At 42.8% G+C, this 20,594-nt stretch overlaps 1 protein-coding gene across 2 annotated transcripts in view; it reads left to right on the plus strand.

Moving 5' to 3' along the window:
• The first annotated feature begins 11,937 nt into the window (after window positions 1–11,937).
• Window positions 11,938–20,594, plus strand: part of kbtbd3 (kelch repeat and BTB (POZ) domain containing 3) — a 39,786-nt gene continuing 31,129 nt past the window's right edge. The window contains exons 1-2 of one of the 2 annotated variants that reach the window (XM_048532580.2): window positions 11,938–11,989; window positions 16,176–16,231. The gene's annotated coding sequence lies outside the window, so the exon portion shown is untranslated. The remainder of the gene's footprint in view (window positions 11,990–16,175; window positions 16,232–20,594) is intronic. The other variant, XM_048532581.2, reaches the window with a different exon arrangement.

Genomic DNA, 20,594 nt, shown 5'->3' on the forward strand with positions numbered 1-20,594 from the left:
GTGACGTGAAATTTATCCAATTAATTAATATAAATTCTAAACACAATTTCATCATTGATCATACAGTTGAAATCCATTCTCAATCAGTTAGAATAAAATTACATAACAAGTGTTTGTATTAACAAAGTCTGAACTTTTGATTATTTACAATCTACAGTTTTTAATGCATTCATGAAATCCAGCTTCACTAGCAGACCTGGGATTAACTGTCCATCCCACACCTACCTGTAAAATTAGTGTGGAGTGGGGCTACTGAGCTTGGGGCTTGTCTGCTATGGCCACTTTTCTCAATCCATCTTTGGTCCGCCTCCCCCTCTCTCCCTATTTATTTCAGAACCCTCTCCCCATCACCCTTTTCTGATGAAGGGTCTGGGCCCGAAACATCAGCTTTTGTGCTCCTGAGATGCTGCTTGGCCTGCTGTGTTCATCCAGCTTCACACTTTTTGTTAACTTGGATTCTCCAGCATCTGCAGTTCCCATTATCTGTGGCCACTTTTCTATTTCTTTTCCTCTTTTTTTTAAAAAAATTCTTTCTTTTCTCTTTTCTTTAATTTTACTTACTTCTTTGTTAAGGAGCTCATTCTCAGTGATAAGTGGGCCCAGAGTGGATTCAGAGCTGTCAGTAAGTAGGCCCAGCTTCACAGACTCATGGTAGCGTCTGAGGCAAGTTTGGATTCCCAGTGGTTTCTGCATGGATGACGCAGTCCTAGCACAAACTCGTGGCTGCTGCGGCAGAGGCGAGTTTGGGTTTCTGGCAGCGTCTGTGTTCAGTGTAGATTCATGGAGGTGGCAGCAAAGGCAAGTTTGGACCTAGTATGAGACGCTATTGCATCGGCAGTGGCGGCATTGGCGAGGTGGGCCCAATGTGGACTCACGATGGTATTGGCGTCGGGTTTGGTTGGTGTGGTAGCCGCCTGTATTGGTGGCATCTGCACTGGGAAATGAAGCGAGGGCTCATAGGGGCAAGGTCATTGGTGGAGGCAAGATGGTGCCACAGAGTGGCAACTTTCGCTCCAGCAGTGTGGCAAAAGGGGACTTATGCCTGGCCACAAGGTCCATGGCTCGTGGCAGAGCACTTAACAAGGATTGTAAAGATGAGCCCTATTTTGCTGCCTTTATATCCTTTTTTTGGTTTATTTTTCTCTGTTTTAAGATGGCACTGGAAAGTGGCAACACTGTGCAGCACTGTTCATTGTATTTTGTAGCAAAATATATGTGACAATAAATAAATGGAATTACCCTTGAGAAAATGATGAGCTCCCTTCTTGAACTACTGCAACCAATTGTTGTAGCTAGACCGACAATGCTATAGAGAGGGAACTCCCGGATTATTGCTCAACAACAATGAAGGAACAGTGACTTACTTCCAAGACAAGATAGCTTGATGAGGAACTTGCAAGTATAGATGTTACCATGTGTCTGCCACCCTTATCTAGACAGTAGTGGTTATAGGTTTGGATGGTGATATTTATGTGAATAATGAATTTCTTAGTGCATTTGTAGATCATTTACAGTGTTGTCACTCTGTGTCAATGGTGAATGGAGTGCCAAACAAGCTGGCTACCCCGTCCTGGATGATATCAAGCTTCTCACGTGGTGTTGGAGCTACACCTAATCAGGCAAGTGGGGTATATTCCACCACACTCCTGACTTGTATCTTGTAAATGGTGTACAGGCATTAGGCAGTCCAGAAGTGAATTAGCAGGATTCCTAGCCTTTGATCTGCTCTTTTAGCCACTGTATTTATATGGCAATTCCAGTTCAATTTCTGGTCATTAGTTACCTCCAGGATGTTGATATTGGGTGAGTTAATGGTGTTAATTGCCATTGAGTGTAAAGGGTCAATGGTGAGATTCTCTCATTGGAAATGGGTATTACTTAGCATATGAACAGTGTAAATGTTATGTGCTACTTGTCAGCCCTAGTTTGAAAACTGTCCAACTCTTGTTGCATTTGGACATGGACTGTTTCAGTATCTGGGGATGGTGCTGAACATTGTGCTGAACATCCCCATGTCCAACTTTTATGATTAGCATGATGGTCGTTCATGAAGTAGCTGAAGATGTTTGGGCCGAAAGCATTCCCCTTAGGAACTCCTGCAGAGATGACCTGGAGCTGAGATGGTCATTACTTAGCATTTGTGTGGTGCCAATGTAACTTGCCCAAATCTGGATATTGACTAGATCTTGTTCCATTTAAACAGGGACTGTTTCGGTACCTGAGGAATTGTAATGATGCAGAACATTGTGCAATCATCAACAAACATCCCCACTTCTGACCTTATGATGGAGGAAAGGTCATTGATGCAGCAGTTGAAGATGGTTGGGCCTAGGACACTACCTACATTAGGAAATTCTGCAGAGATGTCCTCGAGCTGAAAAGATTGACCTCCAAAAACCACAACCATTTTCCTACATGTTGGGTGTAGCTCCAACCAGTGTAGTGTTTACCCCCAGTACCCATTGATTCCAGATTTGCTGGGGCTCCTTGATGCCACACTCAGTCAGATGCAGCCTTGATTTCAAGGGCTGACTCTCTCACCTCACCTCTGGAATTCAGTGTTTTTTTTTCATGTTTGAACCAAGGCCTTAATGAAGCTAAGAGTTGAGTGGCCCTGGCTGAATCCAAACTGCACATCCATGACAGGTGCTGCTTCATAGCACTGTTGATGACAGCTTTCATCACCTTACACACGATGGAGAGTCGACGGATGGGGCAATAATTGGCTGAGCTGAATTTGTTTTGCTTTTTGTGTACAGAACATACTTGGCAATTTTCCACACTGTTGGGTAGATACCAGTGTTGTAACTGTACTGGAAGAGCTTGGTTAGGAGAATAGCAAATTCTGGAGCATTAGACTACAGTACTTTTTCACAAATTTTATCAAGGCACAAGGCCAATATTGCTAGAATATTGTCAAGGCCCATTGTCTTTGTAATGCCTCCAACCATTTTTTTGATATCATGTGAAGTGAATCAAATCGGCTGAAGACTGGTATCTGATGATGGGGACCACTAGAAGAGGACGAGATGGGTCATCCACTTAATGCTTCTGGCTGAAGGTTGCTGCGAATGTTTCAGCCTTATCAGTTTGGTGAGCGGCATCATAAATTTTGGAGCACAAGTCTACAGTACTCTTTCACAACTTTTATCAAGGTTCATGGCCTTTGCAGCATCGAGCACCTTTAGCCGTTTGGGTCTTACAGAGATGGGTAATATTTATCCCATGCTACTGGGTGAAGTTAAAAAAATTTGATAGGGATGTGGGAGGTAACATTAGAGGGGAAAAACAAAGTATGGGTGAAGTCAGAATAAGAAGGAATGTAATAAGGTCTAAATAAGATTACTGTGCATAAGTAATGCTGGTGAGTTGCAGATGCAGCCACATGGAAATATGTATTGCCAAAACGAGGAGGGCTGTGTACTAAATGAAAAGTGGTCTGGAAGGATATGGAAGGAAGAAAGGACATTGATTGAGGAAAACGTTCCAGTGCTCGGAAGAGAGGTTGTCAGTGAGGAGACCAGGGCAGAATCTATTTGAATAGAGTTCGCAGACAATAGATTTACAATAGATTCCATTACTTGGGTGCGTTCTATAGACCATAAATTAATCAGAAAGGCATGGATGGAGGAACAAATTTGCAAGGAGATGAGACAGTTTAAAATAGATGGGGATATTTCCAATGTCCTAATATGGATTGGGATCGTAAGAGTTCATTAGAGTTCTATTGAACATTCTGATCAGTGTTTCTTTTTGATTGATTATATTGTTGTCACAAGTACTGAGATACAGTGAAAAGTGTTTTGTGTGCTATACAGTGATTGTACTCTGAACTCTGTTCAGCTACCCTGATGTACTTTGTGTCATACAATGTTAAAACAGCAGAGTGAAATCAGTATTAACATTTGAAAGTCCCATTCAAAAGTCTGACCTCTTGTGGCAATTTGTATATATGTATCTACCAGAATAAATTGTTTTTATTTGATGTTGACTCTTGGTTGTTTTAGTCAGCTCTGTAAAGACATCACATTTTGGTGAAGAGGATGGGATTTAAACCCATGGTATGTTAACCACAATGGATGATAATTATTAAAATTATAAATATAATAAAAATTACAATGGATCATAAATTACTGACAGCTATTTTGAATCCAGAGGTTCCAGTGTCCCCTTTAGCTGCAGGCCAAATGCAGAGATGGGCTTGATTTTTGCTTACTTATAAGGACAATATTAGGCGTAGACAATTAGAAGACAATTGTAACATCAAAGCAATGTAGAATGTAGAACCCAATGGGATAATGTAACTTTCATTTAACGTATTGGATATGTTCATCACAGTGCACATTCATCAGGCACAGCAGATGACATAGTGGAGCACCTTATAGGGACAGGTACACAAGTATATCAATAATGGATAGCCAATACAAATACAGGATTTAGAAATTGGGCAATATTTTATCCATAGATTACGTTGTCAGTTGATAAATATGTTCATGGGAGAAGCCAGAGTTGAACTTTTGGAAAGGCACAGATCACAGTCATTTTGCTATTGTGTGATATACTCATCAAGGGGGGCAGGTGTATAAAAGCACCGTCTTCCAGCCATTTGTGATATATACATTTACATTGGTTTTGATTAGCATTGACCCTCCATGTGCTGCACAATGTTTTAATCGGCCCTGCAAAGATATCACAAAGCACTGCTGAGTTTGTTTCTGAGAAACAAGGTGGCTCGAATTGGCTTAAATGTTAATCAGGAAACATTTAGAACAGCATTTGCAAGCTAACCTAAATTTTATCATACTACAAGAAAAGGAAAAGAAGCAATTCAGAGAGGAAATAATTTACTGGCGAAGGGCTAACTTCAGTGGAGTAGGAATAGGTCTTGCTCAGATAACTTGAATCCAGAGATTAGCAAGCAAACTTTATTGGATTAAGAACATAGAAGAACATAGAACAGTACAGCACAGAACAGGCCCTTCAGCCCACAATGTTGTGCTGACCATTGATCCTCATGTATGCACCCTCAAATTTCTGTGACCATATACATGTCCAGCAGTCTCTTAAATGACCCCAATGACCTTGCTTCCACAACTGCTGCTGGCAACGCATTCCATGCTCTCACAACTCTCTGCGTAAAGAACCTGCCTCTGACATCCCCTCTATACTTTCCACCAACCAGCTTAAAACTATGACCCCTCGTGCTAGCCATTTCTGCCCTGGGAAATAGTCTCTGCCTATCAACTCTATCTATGCCTCTCATTATCTTGTATACCTCAATTAGGTCCCCTCTCTTCCTCCTTTTCTCCAATAAAAAGAGACCGAGCTCAGTCAACCTCTCTTCATAAGATAAGCCCTCCAGTCCAGGCAGCATCCTGGTAAACCTCCTCTGAACCCTCTCCAAAGCATCCACATCTTTCCTATAATAGGGCGCCCAGAACTGGACGCAGATTAGTGGTATATCTTTGAAAAGGAGATAGTTAAGGTAGAGTTTGGTACATTCTTATGAGTGGGAAAAGTTGGGCAGATAAATAAAGAAAAACAGAGAATGGTGAAGTAGAAAAAGGGAGTATGTAGAAGTTGTCTGGTGAATAATACAACTGAAAACAAGTTGAATATTGATTTTTCAAAAACAGAGGGAGAAAATGATTAGGAATCTCAAGGCCAGTTAGAACAACATCTGTCATAATAACATATGGAAAATGTTAGAAGCTATAGTGGAAGAAGTTATAGCAGGGCATTTAGATGTGTTTAAGATAGTTGGGCAGAGTCAACGTGGCTCTGTGGAAGAGAAATCACATTTAAACAATCTATTGGAGTTCCTCAAAGAAGTATTATGAGCTGTGGATAAATGTAACTGAGGAATGATCCGTACTTAGATTTCACAAAATGTACTCTGGATGATGGACTTCAATGTCCATCAAAAAGTGCACCGTGGTAGCACCACTAGTGACTAATCTGATTGATTACTGATATACATAGCTGCTAGACTAGGTCTGCAGCAGGCAATAAAGGAGCAAACAGGAAGGAAAAATCTACTTTACCTCATACTCCTCAATCTACTGGACAGACCTAGCATTTCAACACTGGATCTATTGCTGCACAGCAGTAGCAGCAGAATTGTACTCAAGCACAAGGAAGGAGGCAATTGGCCTAGTGGTATTATCGTTGGGCCGTTAATCCAGAAGCCCAGGTAAGGCTCTGGGAACCTGGGTTCAAATCTTGCCATGGCAGATGTTGGAATTTGAATTTGACGAAAATCTGAAATTAAGAGTCAAATGATGACCATGATCCTTTGCCAATTGTTGGCGGGGGAGGGGGAGGAACCCATCTCGTTCACCAATGTCCATCCTTACCTTGTTTGGCCTATAAGTGACTCCAGACCCATGGCAATATGGTTGAATCTCATCTACTCTTGAGGAATGAGCAATAAATGCTCGCCTAGCCAGGGATGCTGTCATCCTGTGAATGAATAAAATAAAACCTGCAACCCCATGGGCCAGCGTATACCACACTTTATCATTACCATCAAGTCAAGGGATCCGGCTCAATGAAGACAGCAGGAATACCTTAAAATGATACATCAACCTTGTAAAATACAACACGGGATTACTAGTGTGTCAAACAATTTCAGTAACAAGGGGTAGACAGGTTTAAGCAGATCCAACCTAAGCTCTTGAGTCTTGCCATATCCAGGCATTGGAGGTGGTCAATCCACAAATATCCCCATCCATCATGATGATGGATTCCAAAAAATTAGTGCCAAAGACAAGGTTGAAGCATCTGCAACAACTGAGCTGTAATGCCAATTAGATGGTACATCTCAACCACCCCTGGAGGTCCTCGCCAACACAGATGGCAGTCTTCAACCAATTTGATTCACTCCATTTTATATTAAGAAATGACTGAGGCTTTTCAGATACTGCAAATACTATGGGCCTAGACAACGTTCTTGCAATTGTACCAAAGACTTGTGTTCCAGAACTTGTCATGCGTGCCCTAGATGTTCTAGTTCAGTTACAATACTAGCATCAACTTGACAATGTTGAAAATTGCCCAGGTATGTCCTATACACAAAGCATTACAAATCCAAACTGCCACTTACCATTCACTCATTCTATTTTCCATCATCCAGAAAATAATGGAAAGGTTTGTTGCCAGTGCCCTCAGTAAGCAGTTGCTTAGCAATAATCTGCTAACGCTCAAATTTTTGTTCAACCAGGGTCACCCAGCTACTGGCCTCGTTATAGTCTTGAATCAAATTTGAACAAAAGGTCTGCACTCTGGTGTGAGTGACTGACCTTGACATTAAAGCAACATTTTAATAAGCTAGCAAAGGTTCAGAGATTTACCAGGATTTTGCCGGTATGAAAGGTTTGAATTATAAAGTAAGGCCGGGTATGCTGGGACTTCTTTCACTGGAACGTAGGAGGTTGAGAGGAGACCTTATGGAGATTTATAAACTCATGAGGAGTATAGATAGGGTTGGTGGTAGGTGTCTTTTCCATAGAATGGGGGATTTCAAGACTGGGGGCACATTTTTACTTTGAGAGGGATTTAAAACTGACATGAGGGGCAATATTTTTACACTGAAGGTAATTCGCACATAGAGTGAACCTCCTGAGGAAATGGTAGATGTAGGCATGGTTACAATGTTTAAAAGACACTTAGATAAGTAAATGAGTAAGAAACGTTTGGAGCGATATGGGCCAGGAGCAGGCAGGTGGGACTGGTTTAGTTTGCCATTATGTTTGGCATGACCTGGGTGGACCAAAGGGTCTGCTCTGTTCTCTATGACTCTATGACTATGCGTGTTCCTGCCTTCTGAGGAAGAGTTACTCGACCTACACCATTGCTTCTGGTTTCAGTCCACAGATCCTGCTAGGTTCTGTTGAGCTTTTCCAGCAACTTTTGTTTTGTTTATGATTTACAGCATCCACGGCTCATTCGGTTTTTATCTCGTACAAAGGGAGATGGTTATCGTTGTTCGAGGTCAATCATATACCTCAGTGTCATAGGCTAAACCATTTTCAGCTGCTTCATCAAAAATGATGAAATTATCCTTCCATCATAAGGTCACTGTCAAAATCTTGGGGTTACCATCATTCTCTGGTTCTTCCTTAAAACAAGTTAGACAACTCCAACTGGAAATGATGTGAATGAATTTGCCCAGGTGTCCAACAATACCAAAGTGGTCAAATCACTATGAACACAAGCCAGTACCAAAGCAAAACTGTCCCAGCTTTATTAGGATCAGAGATAATGAGAACTGCAGAGGCACTGCAGATGCTGGAGAAGCTGAGGTAACAAAGTGTGGAGCTGGATGAACACAGCAGGCCAAGCAGCATCTTAGGAGCACAAAAGCTGATGTTTCAAGCCTAGATGCTTCATCAGAAAAGGGGGATGGGGAGAGGGTTCTGAAATAAATAGAGAGAGAGGGGGAGGTGGACCGAAGATGGATAGAGGAGAAGATAGGTGGAGAGGAGAATATAGGTGGGGAGGTGATAGGTCAGTCCGGGGAGGACAGACAGGTCAAGGAGGCGGGATGAGGTCAGTAGGTAGGAAATGGAGGTGCAGCTTGAGGTGGGAAGAGGGAATAGGTGAGAGGAAGAACAGGTTAGGGAGGCGGGAACGAGCTGGGCTGGTTTTGGGATGCGGGGGGGAGCAGAGATTTTGAAGCTGGTGAAGTCCACATTGATACCATTGGGCTGCAGGGTTCCCAAGCGGAATATGAATTGCTGTTCCTGCAACCTTCGGGTGGCATCATTGTGGCACTGCAGGTGCCCAGGATGGATAAGTCGTCCAAGGAATGTGGGGGGGAGTTGAAATGGTTTGCGACTGGGAGGTGCAGTTGTTTATTGCAAACCGAGAGTAGGGGTTCTGCAAAGCAGTCCCCAAGCCTCCGCTTGGTTTCCCCAATGTAGAGGAAGCCACAACGGGAACAGCGGATACAGTATACCCCACTGGCAGATGTGCAGGTGAACATCTGCTTGATGTGGAAAGTCATCTTGGGGCCTGGGATGGGGGTGAGGTGTGGGGGCAAGTGTAGCATTTCCTGCGGTTGCAGGGGAAAGTGCCGGGTGTGGTGGCGTTGGAGGGGAGTGTGGAGCTGACAAGGGAGTCCCAGAGAGAGTGGTCTATCCGGAAGGCAGACAAGGGTGGGGATGGAAAAATGTCTTGGGTGGTGCGGTCGGATTGTAGATGGCGGAAGTTTCGGAGGATGATGTGTTGTATCCGGAGGTTGGTGGGGTGGTGTGTGAGGACGAGGGGGATTCTCTTTTGGCGGTTATTGCGGGGGTGGGGTGTGAGGGATGAGTTGTAGGAAATGCGGGAGACACGGTCTAGGGTGTTCTCGACCACCCGGGGGGGAAGTTGTGGTCCTTGAAGAACATAGACATCTGGGATGTACGGGAGTGGAATGCCTCATACTGGGAGCAGATGCAGTGGAGGCAAAGGAATTGGGAATAGGGGATGGAATTTTTGCAGGAAGTTGGGTGGGAGGTGGTGTATTCTAGGTAGCTCTGGAAGTCGGTGGGCTTGAAATGGACATCGGTATGTAGGTGGTTGCTCACCACCAACGACATTTTTCCATCCCCACCCTTATCTGCCGTCCGGAGAGACCACTCTCTCCGGGACTCCCTTGACCGCTCCACACTCCTCTCCAACCCCACCACACCCGACACTTTCCCCTGCAACCGCAGGAAGTGCTACACTTGCCCCCACACCTCCTCCTTCACCCACATCCCAGGCCCCAAGATGACTTTCCACATCAAGCGGATGTTCACTTGCACATCCACCAATGTGGTATACTGCATCCACTGTACCCATTGTGGCTTCCTCGACATTGGGGAAACCAAGCGGAGGCTTGGGGACCGCTTTGCAGAAAACCTACTCTCGGTTCACAATAAACAATTGCACCTTCCAGTCGCGAACCATTTCAACTCCCCCTCGCATTCCTTAGACGACTTGTCCATCCTGGGCCTCCTGCAGTGCCACAATGATGCCACCTGAAGGTTGCAGGAACGCTGCAGCCCAATTGTATCAATGTGGATTTCACAAGCTTTAAAATCTCCCCTCCCCCCACTGCATCCCAAAACCAACACAGCTCATCCCCACCTCCCTAACCTGTTCTTCCTCTCACCAATCCCCTCCTCTCACCTCAAGCCACACCTCCATTTCCTACCTACTAACCTCATCCTGCCCCCTTGACCTGTCTGTCCTCCTCAGACTGACCTATCCCCTCCCTACCTCCCCACCTATACTCTCCTCTGCACCTATCTTCTCCTTGATCCACCTCCCCCTCTCTCCCTATTTATTTCAGAACCCACTCCCCATCCCCCTTTTCTGATGAAGGGTCTAGGCCTGAAACATCAGCTTTTGTGTTGCTAAGAGGCTGCTTGGCCTGCTGTGTTCATCCCGCTCCACACTTTGTTATCCCAGCTTTATTAGGAGACCGGTTACAGTAGCTTTTATTACAAAACAATACCATCTCTTATCCTACTCAGCACCTTAAGTTTACATTATTTCCCGAATCATATATGCAGCTGCTCGCTCTCTCTGGGTCTGCAAAGGTGCTTTCTCACTTCCTCTCTCTCTCTTTCTCCCTACGGTCAGCACATTTCTGCCTTTTGCCTTGGACGTCTTCTCAGAAGTTCCAAGAGACCAGTCTGCAGGTGAACCCTGTTTGTTTTTGGATTGTTTTCTGGAACTCTCTATAGTTGAAAGCAATTGGGGAGACTCATTTAATATTTTGAAGCATTCTCAATCAAATTTGCATAGCTTGCTAATGTTTGTTTCCTTGTGTAGCAGGACCTGGTACCTTTCTGTCTGGGTCTCCCTTTGTTTGGTGGATATGTTGTTGTGGAATATGTCTGTCCAGGAATACTGTTACCTTTTATTTTATGCTAACATCACTGGCACGTTGGTGCTGTGTTTGCATTATGTCTGGTGTCTAGACTTTAGAGTTTTACTTGGCTAATATAACCACCATCCCTTACTGTTGATAATAAAATGTGAGGCTGGATGAACACAGCAGGCCCAGCAGCATCTCAGGAGCTCCTGAGATGCTGCTGGGCCTGCTGTGTTCATCCAGCCTCACATTTTATTATCTTGGATTCTCCAGCATCTGCAGTTCCCATTATCACATCCCTTACCATTGGCCAAGTTAGCAATCTGTGTAGCTGCTACACTATAGACCTGGAACAGAGCTAGACTAACCAAATTAAGAACATTATGGCTAAACAGCAAGGTTTCCATGGGTAGCAATTCACCTCCTGTTTCCCCAATACCTGTTTACCACTTCCAAGGAACAAATGAGCAGTGTGATGGGATACTGTCTTGTTAAGTGTAGCTCCAAAAACACTCAAGAAACCCAACACCATCCAGGACGCCCTCAACGTTCCCTCTCACCACATCCAGTGCACAGTGGCAGCAAAGCGTGCCATCTCTAAGATGCACAAGTAACTGCTTCTCAAGCTGTCCCATTGTCTTAACTGTGGTGAACTCTCAGCTTAAACCACTAGCCGTCTCTCTTATGAGAGAGAAGCTCTGCGGGCTGGTAGGAACATGGCGTCTTTACCTTCCAAATTCCAGTCTAGTCAGCGATGCTTACACCCCATTAGTGAATAAAAGTATGAACTCCACATCATTGTAGGAAGATTCAGAGCACGTTAGTAACATGTCCTAGGTCACACCCAACCCTATTGCGTATGCAAAAAGCCGCGTTTATTATTCTCTTTCATTTCTCGTTACATTTTAAATCTAAATGAGAGAATAGCACTACGTGCAAAAAAGAACTCCACTGTAGCTGCAGGAATCCTGACATTCTGATCAAATGCCAAGGGCGCAGTGTTGCTTCAATCAGGACAAGCTATGCCGTTCTGCCAGGACTTTCTATTTGTCTTCAATGTGCCACTGGCCTAACGTCACATCCGGCAGCAACAGGAGCTTCCTGTCTTGTCGCCATGGCATTGTGAGCTAACTCTCTGCGGTGAGTATCTGTCAGAATGAGCAATACCTATTTCAGTTTGTGATGAGTGACTTTTCTTTACAATGTAAGCGCCAATTCATCATGGAAAGTATCATGAACAGAAAATGAAGATGGGATTAGTGTGTTGTGGGTTGGGTTTTGGGATACCGATGGAGGCTGTGGGTAAAATCCCTGGGAAAAACAACGGTATTTGATAGGGATGATGGGGAATTAGGTTGAGCTCAGAAATCAAAACGGCGTGCACGGCGCACCTTGGTGTCTCATCGAAAAATATAAAAGCTAAACGTAAATTTTGCGTTCCGCTTAAAGTGGAGGCTGCTTTGTGTCTTGTGTCGTTTGGTAAATGCAGATTAACCCAGTGTCAGTATCAATGCAGCCAGGTTGGGTGGAGCTTTCCAGCCGTTTCAGCGTCTTCACTGAGTGGTTTATTCCTGAAAATAGGCTATTCTTGGCTGTGAACTTGTAATGATTTAAAATCTATTATGTCAATTCATTAAGTATGAGAAGTTCTATTCGTTGCAAGACCAACTATCCAAAGAATTACATAAATTTCATTTCAACTACATGAATTGCTCTTATTCTGTATATTTTGGGATGAGAATCATTTTTCAGGGAATCTATAATTGGGAAGAAGATTCAGTTCCATTTGTGTCATCCCAGTGACAGTACATTAACAATTAAAATAATCTGTTCTTCAGAGTTGTACTCTGAAAAAGTAAATCAGAGGAAGATGTACTGCATTTGGATAAGGTTAACAAGTCTGCCATCCACCTATCCAAATATTACTGGTTCATCTTCAATATGGACCTTCCACAGCCCCTCAAAACATGATATGGAGATAGCCTAGACCCTAAGCCTTTCTTATTTTAAAGGCAAGCGCCAGGCGTTGCATTCTCGATGAACGTGATTGGTCAAACTACAAGGCTTGATGTAAAACACACGTTATTCATATGCTGTTGCCAAAACACCACCAAAATAAAGGATTGGAATAGTTTAACTCTTTTTGAAAATTTAACAATAACAGATTATTTAATTATTAAACAACAACAACTTTTCTAATATAGTAACATCCCATAAACATGCCCTTGGCAAAGTCAGGAAAATATGTTGTCTCATGTGCAATTCTAGCAGCAGGAAGAGCCCCAACTTTTAGCTGTAACAGAAAATCAAAAAAGAGCTTCAAGACACAGCTACTGTTTCTGAAAGCTAAAACTAAAATCCTGGTTCTATGGGAGTTAGACCCCACCCATTAAGGCTGCTTGTATTGTTCCAACTTTGGAGAAAAAAAACCCAAGGCCTTACACGCTGTTTACTTTATTGGCTTGAAGCAGTAGGCTCATTACCTCTGTCTCAACCTCTGTTCATTAACAAAAAAGGACAAAATACCCCTGTTAAAGCCATAGTATTGTCACATGCTCGTTCAAGATTTCATATGCTGTGCTGCTGACCTTGCACATACTTTAAGAACAGAGTTGACCAATCCAACTAGCTGTTGCCTTTTTCAAAAATGAGCTGTTTCACCTGTGCTAATTTGGATAGTTCCATACTTCTGAGCATTGTCATGATTTTATGTTGATTTGGGTTATTAGCGTCAATCTGTACCGTAAAATGAGTAAAGAAATGTATATTCCCAGATTTTACTCAATGATGAAATCCATTTTGCGTTTCGCCAAGGCCAGTCAGCTCATGACCTCATTATAGCATAGATGAAAAACACATGACGAAAGAGCTCAGGTCCACAGTTGAGGTGAGAGTGACAGCCTTTAAGATAAAGACTGCATTTGACCAAGTGTGATATCAGTGACCCCTAGCAAAACTGGAATCAATGGATATCAGAGGGAAGACTCTGCTGGTTGGAGTCATACCTGTCACATAGGACAATGATTGTGGTTATTGGTGGTCAGTCATCTCAGCTGTAGGAATTCTCTGCAGTGTCCTAGGCCCAAATATCTTCAGCTACTTTATCAATGATCTTCCTTCTTTCCACCATAAGATTAGTTAGTTGGGATGTTTGCTGATGTTTGCACAACATGCAGCATTATCCTATTTCCTCAGGTACTGAAGCAGCCTGTGTCCAAATGCAATAAGATCTGGACAGTATCCAGGCTTAGGCTGATAAATGGCAAGTAACATTCCTGCCATGCAAATGCCTAGCTCTAACCATCACCAATAAGAGATCATCTAATCACCGTGCCTTGACTTTCAATGGTGTTACCATCACTGAGTTCATTGTCAATTCCTTGAGGTTACCATTGACTGGAAACTCAATTTGACTCTCCATGTAAACATTGACTACAAGAGCAGGTCATAGGTTAAGAATACTGCAGCAAGTAACTCATCTCCTGACTCCCTAAAGCCAGTCCACCATCTACAAGGCACAAGTCAGAACAGCGATAGAATTTTCCTCACTAGGTTGGATGAGTGCAATTCCCACAACATTCAAAAAGCTTGATGCTATCCAGGAGAAACAGCTTGTTTGATTGACACCACATCCACAAACACGTACGCCCTCCATTACTGACACTTAGTAGCGCCATTGTGTACTACGTACAAAATGCATTGCAGATGTTCACCAAAGGTCAGACAGCACCTTCCAAACATATAACCACTTCTATCCAGAAGGACGAGGTCAGTAGATATATAGGAGCATCACCTGCAGGTTCCCCTGCCAACCACTCACCTTCCAGACCTCAAAATGTACCACAATACCTTCACTGTTGCTGGGTCAAAATCCTGGAATTTCCTCCCTGATGGCATTTTCGGTTCAGCTATATTACATGGACGGCAGTGATTCAAGAAGGCAGCTTACCACCACTTTCTCAAGGGCTGCTAGGAATGGGCAATGAATGCTGGTTCAGCCATGCCCTAGGAATGAATAAAAAATTTCTCATATATGTACAATTGTAACCAAGGAAGACAGCATTCTTTGTGAAATGTATGGTTTATGATACACTCAATCCAGAATTGTTAGGTGGCAACATCCAATTCTGCATGGTGATAGAGGCAGTGCATATTGCAAGTGATCCAGTAGGTCACTCAGGACATTTCTGGGGACACAGATAGTTGGAGTAAACAACAGAGTGGGATGGATTCCATTTTAGGAGTGCTGATTTTTTTGCTTCCTTCCAGGGAAGAGGTCAAGAGCAGGTGGATGGCTATTAGAATAAATTAATTAATTTGCAGTTTTGGAGTTTCTCAGCCTGTCTTTCACCCATTTAATCAAGATCCCTTTGTAGTCTTAGAAAATCTTCTTCACTCTCTACTTTGCCACCAATTTTGGTGTTATCCTCAAACTATATTCTTCTCCAAATGATTTATTTAAATAACAAAATAGAAAAGGACCCCGAACCAATCCCTGTAAAACACCACTGGTGACAGGTCTCCAGTTCAAGAAACAACCCCCAACCACCACTCGCTGTCGCTTGTCTTTAAGCCAATAATGTATCCAGTTGGCAAACTCACCCTGAATCCTATGTGAGCTGACTTTATTAATTAGTCTACTGTGGTGTTAAACAACTGTGCATGTATTGTAGAATGGGTTACTGTTCTAACTAGTATAGTATTGTTGTTTGCTCAAAACTGTGGAATCTTGTGGCTTTATATCCTTACTGAGTCTCCAGATGTTACGTTTTGTCTACATTAAATCTTACATTATCTACAAGCCCCTAACCAGATCTTAACACAACTCAGCGGCCTCATCTAAGATCATAGTGTAAATTTTCCACTCTGGTGCAGGATCATATTAAAATTTGGAGATTTCATCTGGGATCAGATGACTCACCATCACATGGTTTTCCTGAACTGCAAAATGTTCATCAATATTCATTAAAATACCTTCTTTCTCTAGCTCCACACATTTATATTTTATCTTCAGATGTTTAAATCATCAGATAAGATATGTTGTTTATTCACGTAGCTTTCATCTACATCTTTCTGATTAATTGCTTCATAGATTGACTACCTATTGCCAATGCAATGAAGAACTATTCAATAGAAAATGTTGGTCTGGCAATGGCATTTTAAAGTATTTATTCAAGAAGTATGCTTCAAAATATTTAGATGGTTGAGGCTTTTATTGCATTGAGAAAATACTGCCTATTGCAAGCATATTTCTTAAGCATTTCCATGGATCTAAATTGTTATTCATAATTTACAGACAACTTTTTAATTTTTTTTATCCTTTCAGATTCTCCCAGGGTTAAGCTTCTACTCTTCCGTCACCTTTCCACAAGTCATAGAGATGTGAGTGGCCCAAGAAAAGCTTAATTATCTGACAGTTCCTTCACTTTGGGGTGTGGCTGGCATTTGTTCAGTAGTTGACTGATAGTATATTTAGTGCTGGAAGCACTCTTTGTGGAGCTTTAATGATCATTAATAGGCAATTACTGAAATAATAATCTTGGAAACTTAATTGTATTGACAAACTGATAATATTTAAGATAACAAAGTGTGGGGAGAGGGTTCTGAAATAAATAGGGAGGGGGTGAGGCAGATTGAAGATGGATAGAGGAGAAGATAGGCGGAGAGGAGACAACAAACCCTGCTGTGCCACAATGATGCCACCTGAAGGTTGCAGGAACAGCAACTCATATTCCGCTTGGTATTCAGCCCAGTGGTATCAATGTGGATTTCACAAGCTTCAAAATTCCACTTGGGAACCCTGCAGCCCAATGTTATCAATGTGGATTTTACAAGCTTCAAAATCTCCCCTCCCCCCATTGCATCCCGAAACCAGCCCAGCTCGTACCCACCTCCCGAACCTGTTCTTCCTCTCACCCATCCCCTCCTCCCACCTCAAGCCGCACCTCCATTTCCTACCTACTAACCTCATCCCGCCCCCTTGACCTGTCCGTCCTCCCCAGACTGACCTATCCCCTCCCTACCTCCCCACCTATACTCTCCTCTCCACCTATCTTCTCCTCTAACCACCTTCGGTCTGCCTCCCGCTCTCTCCCTATTTATTTCAGAGCCCTCACCCCATCCCCTTTTTCTGATGAAGGGTCTAGGCCCGAAACGTCAGCTTTTGTGCTCCTAAGATGCTGCTTGGCCTGCTGTGTTCATCCAGCTCCACACTTTGTTATCTCGGATTCTCCAGCATCTGCAGTTCCCATTATCTCTGACAATATTTAAGAGTAGGTTCAATATGCCTTAAAGAATTAAGCAAATAAAGCTTTTAAGGTGTTACAATCCCCATAATCACTAATAGTTTTTTTTAAAAATCTCAAGCTTCAGGTTAATAACTGAATGGATGACATGACAAGATGTCACATTTTAAGGCATGTACAATCAAAATAAAAGCAATCAAATCCAGGCTACCCTTTTCTTTAAATTGACGACTATTAGAAATATTTACTTAACTCTTAAAGACTCAGATTATTTCATCAGAACATTCAATTGGTTAGCAAGGTTAGATCACAAGGAATCCGGAGAGAGCTAACCTGTTAGCTTGAAGGTAGAAGACAGAGAGTGGTGGTGGTGGAGGATTGTTTTTCAAACTGGAGGCCTTGTGACCAATGATCGGTGCTGAGCCTACCACATTTTGTCATTTATGTATATTAGTTGGATGTGAATTTAGGAGGCATGGTTAGTAAGTTTGCAGATGACACCAAATTAGGTGGTGTAGTGGACAGCAAAGAAGGCTATCTCAGAGTACAATGGGACCTTGATCAAATGGGTCGAGGAATAGCAGATGGAGTGTAATTTGGATAAATTTGAGGTATTGCATTTTGCTAAGGCGCGTCAGGGCAGGACATTAATGCTAGAACCATGGGGAGTATTACCAAACAAAGAAACCTAGGGGTGCAAGATAATGAAATGTGAGGCTGGATGAACACAACAGGCCCAGCAGCATCTCAGGAGCACAAAAGCTGACGTTTCGGGCCTAGACCCTTCATCAGAAGTGGAGTCGCAGGTAGACAGGGTGGTGAAGAAGGCATTTGGCACGCTTGACTTTACTAATCAGTGCATTTAGTATAGAAGTTGAGATGTTATGTTGCAACTGGACAGGACATTGGTTAGGCCACTTTTTGAATATTGATTTAAATTCTGGTCTCCCTGCTTTTGGGAAGATATAGTTAAACTTGAAAGGGATTAGAAAAGATTTATGAGGATGTTCCTAACATTGGACGGTTTGAGTTTGGGAGAAGCTGAATAGGCTGGGGCTATTTTCCCTGGAACATTGGAGGCTGAAATATGACATTATAGGGGTTTATAAAATCATGAGGGGCATGCATAGGGTGAATAGCCAACATCTTTTTCCCAGGGTAGGGGAAAGATTGAAAACACACCCAAGGGACATCATTTTCATGCAGAGGTTGATGCATGTGTGGAATGAGCTGCCAGAGGAAGCAGTGGAGGTGGGTACAATTACAACATTTAAAGGCATCTGGATGGGTACATGAGTAGGATGGGTTTTGAGGGATATGGGCCAAATGCTGGCAAATGGGTCTAGGTCACATTGGGATATCTGTTTGGCATGGATGCTTTAGATCGAAGGGTCAGTTTCTGTGCTGTTTGAGTATAATTCTATAATCAGTCTCAAGTGATTCTTTGCTTCAGTGAGTTCCCTTCAGTCTTATTCCTTTCCTAAATTAGAAACGTAAAATCCAGCATGGTCTTTCACAGTGGGAATTTTAGTGGGACCTCCCCCCATCTAGTTAAAACTAGGAAATTTTTCCAGTCTTGTTTTAATTTCTCAGAAATTTGTCTTTTCCACTGAACATGATTTTTCAGTTGCATTTCACCCCTAAAGCACGGTCTCTGCACTATTTGCTGATATTACTTCTGTGCTAGTAGAAATGCACATCTTGCAGGAGACAACATTCAGCCTTTACTCTAATCTGTGTTATGGTCAAGTTCAATTTTCAATTCAAGGTTGTATGTGCAGAAGTGGGAGAAATCCTGGCCATTTTCAATCTGGTGTGGGGGACAGGTACGTGTGCGAACTAGCACCAAAACAGGTGACCTGGATAGATCCGAGGAAGCAGTCAATCTGAGATGGGATGGGTGGAAAGACAACCTCAGGGCTCTCGCGCTGTGGCCAAAAATTAAAAGACTAAAACACAAAGCCTTCCTCCAGCCTTCACTCTTCACACCTCCCTCACTGTATTTCACACCCCCATGCTACCCATCTCCTACAGCTCCTCATAGCCCAAAGTGCTACCCCATACCACTCACTCACCAATTCTCTGTGGCCCTTCATACTCTCCATGCTAACTTAGTGCCTACTTTCATCGGTCATCCTTACCTAATTCACCTTTAAAGTCAATTCACCTTGAATAAGTAATCACGCATATTGAATTTAGAAGAAGGTTGATTACTGTAGATCACGCTCTATTGAGGAAAAATAGGCATTTATAAAACCACTGACATTTCTTGACAAGTTTTGTCAGTTTTTGACCAGTTGGACGGTTCCGAGAGGTTAATGCAACCTTTCTTCATAGTTAACAATCCTAAAGGCCATCTGATCCATGCCCAAAAGGAGACCCGAAAGACCCACTCCGCACCTAAAGGGTCTGTGACCTCTACCATCGAAATGTTCTGAAAACAAGTCTACACGGGTGCATCAGCTCTCTCAAGGAATACTCTGGCTATCCGAAAGGGATGCCCTGAGACTAGACATGCTGGTGCCTGTGTGTGGTCTGCACACTCTGGTTTTTTTAACACCAGGGGCTCAAAGATTAGATCTGAGTGGAGACAGCTGTCTCCACGAACTGTACGTACACAAACTACAGATCCTCTGATTCTCACCCCCACAGAAATGAGAATAAGTTGGATTAGGGAATGAAACCTCAGATACTGGAGGTATTTTGCCATTTTTACCATGGTGAGCAGTGTCTGCTCTGTGGCAAAACCTGGGCCTTAATGCTATGATTTTGATCAAACATAATTAAGAAACTTAAATCAGCTGCACACATTGGATCAACACCTCGAGACTTGACAGGATTTGATCAGCTCAATACCTTTCAAAGATGTACAATTCCTACAAAATCGATATTAAAGATAAATGTTAGTGATTCATTCTGCCATTTAGACTGATTGCAAGTATTAGTGTATTTGGGGTTGGCATTGGGCATGTTACATATTGTATTTATTGTCAGTGCTCCTCCAATCTTACATCTCCAGTTCTAGCCCTTTGTTCAACCCCGACTACTGGTATAGGTTAGGTAACTCCCTACCAGAGGAAAGGGCAGGAGAAGCTTATCTTTGGATAAGCATTTGGATAATGATGGGATAGTGTAGGGGGAGGGGCTTAGATTAGTTCACAGGTCGGTGCAACATCGAGGGCCAAAAGGCCTGTTCTGCGCTGTATTGTTCTATGTTCTATGTTCTATTTCAACCTCTAGCTACTCTCTTAATTATGGCCTATGTGTCTTGATAGAGATGTTGTTTAGTTATCCTTTACAGACCAATTCTGTTTCATTTTGAAACTAAACAGACAGTTTAAAGTGCAGCTTCTTATAACCTGGCATTCTCAATACTTTTGTAGAACTTTGGAGGTCAGACTAGCCATTTTTAGTGCACAAGATGCTGCTATTGTTCCTGAACATAAATGCCTTGCATATTGGACCCAGTAAAATAATCTGGGCCCTCGTTAATCTCTTAC

The sequence above is a fragment of the Stegostoma tigrinum genome, chromosome 6, assembly GCF_030684315.1.
Source record: "Stegostoma tigrinum isolate sSteTig4 chromosome 6, sSteTig4.hap1, whole genome shotgun sequence".
NCBI lineage: Eukaryota > Metazoa > Chordata > Chondrichthyes > Orectolobiformes > Stegostomatidae > Stegostoma > Stegostoma tigrinum.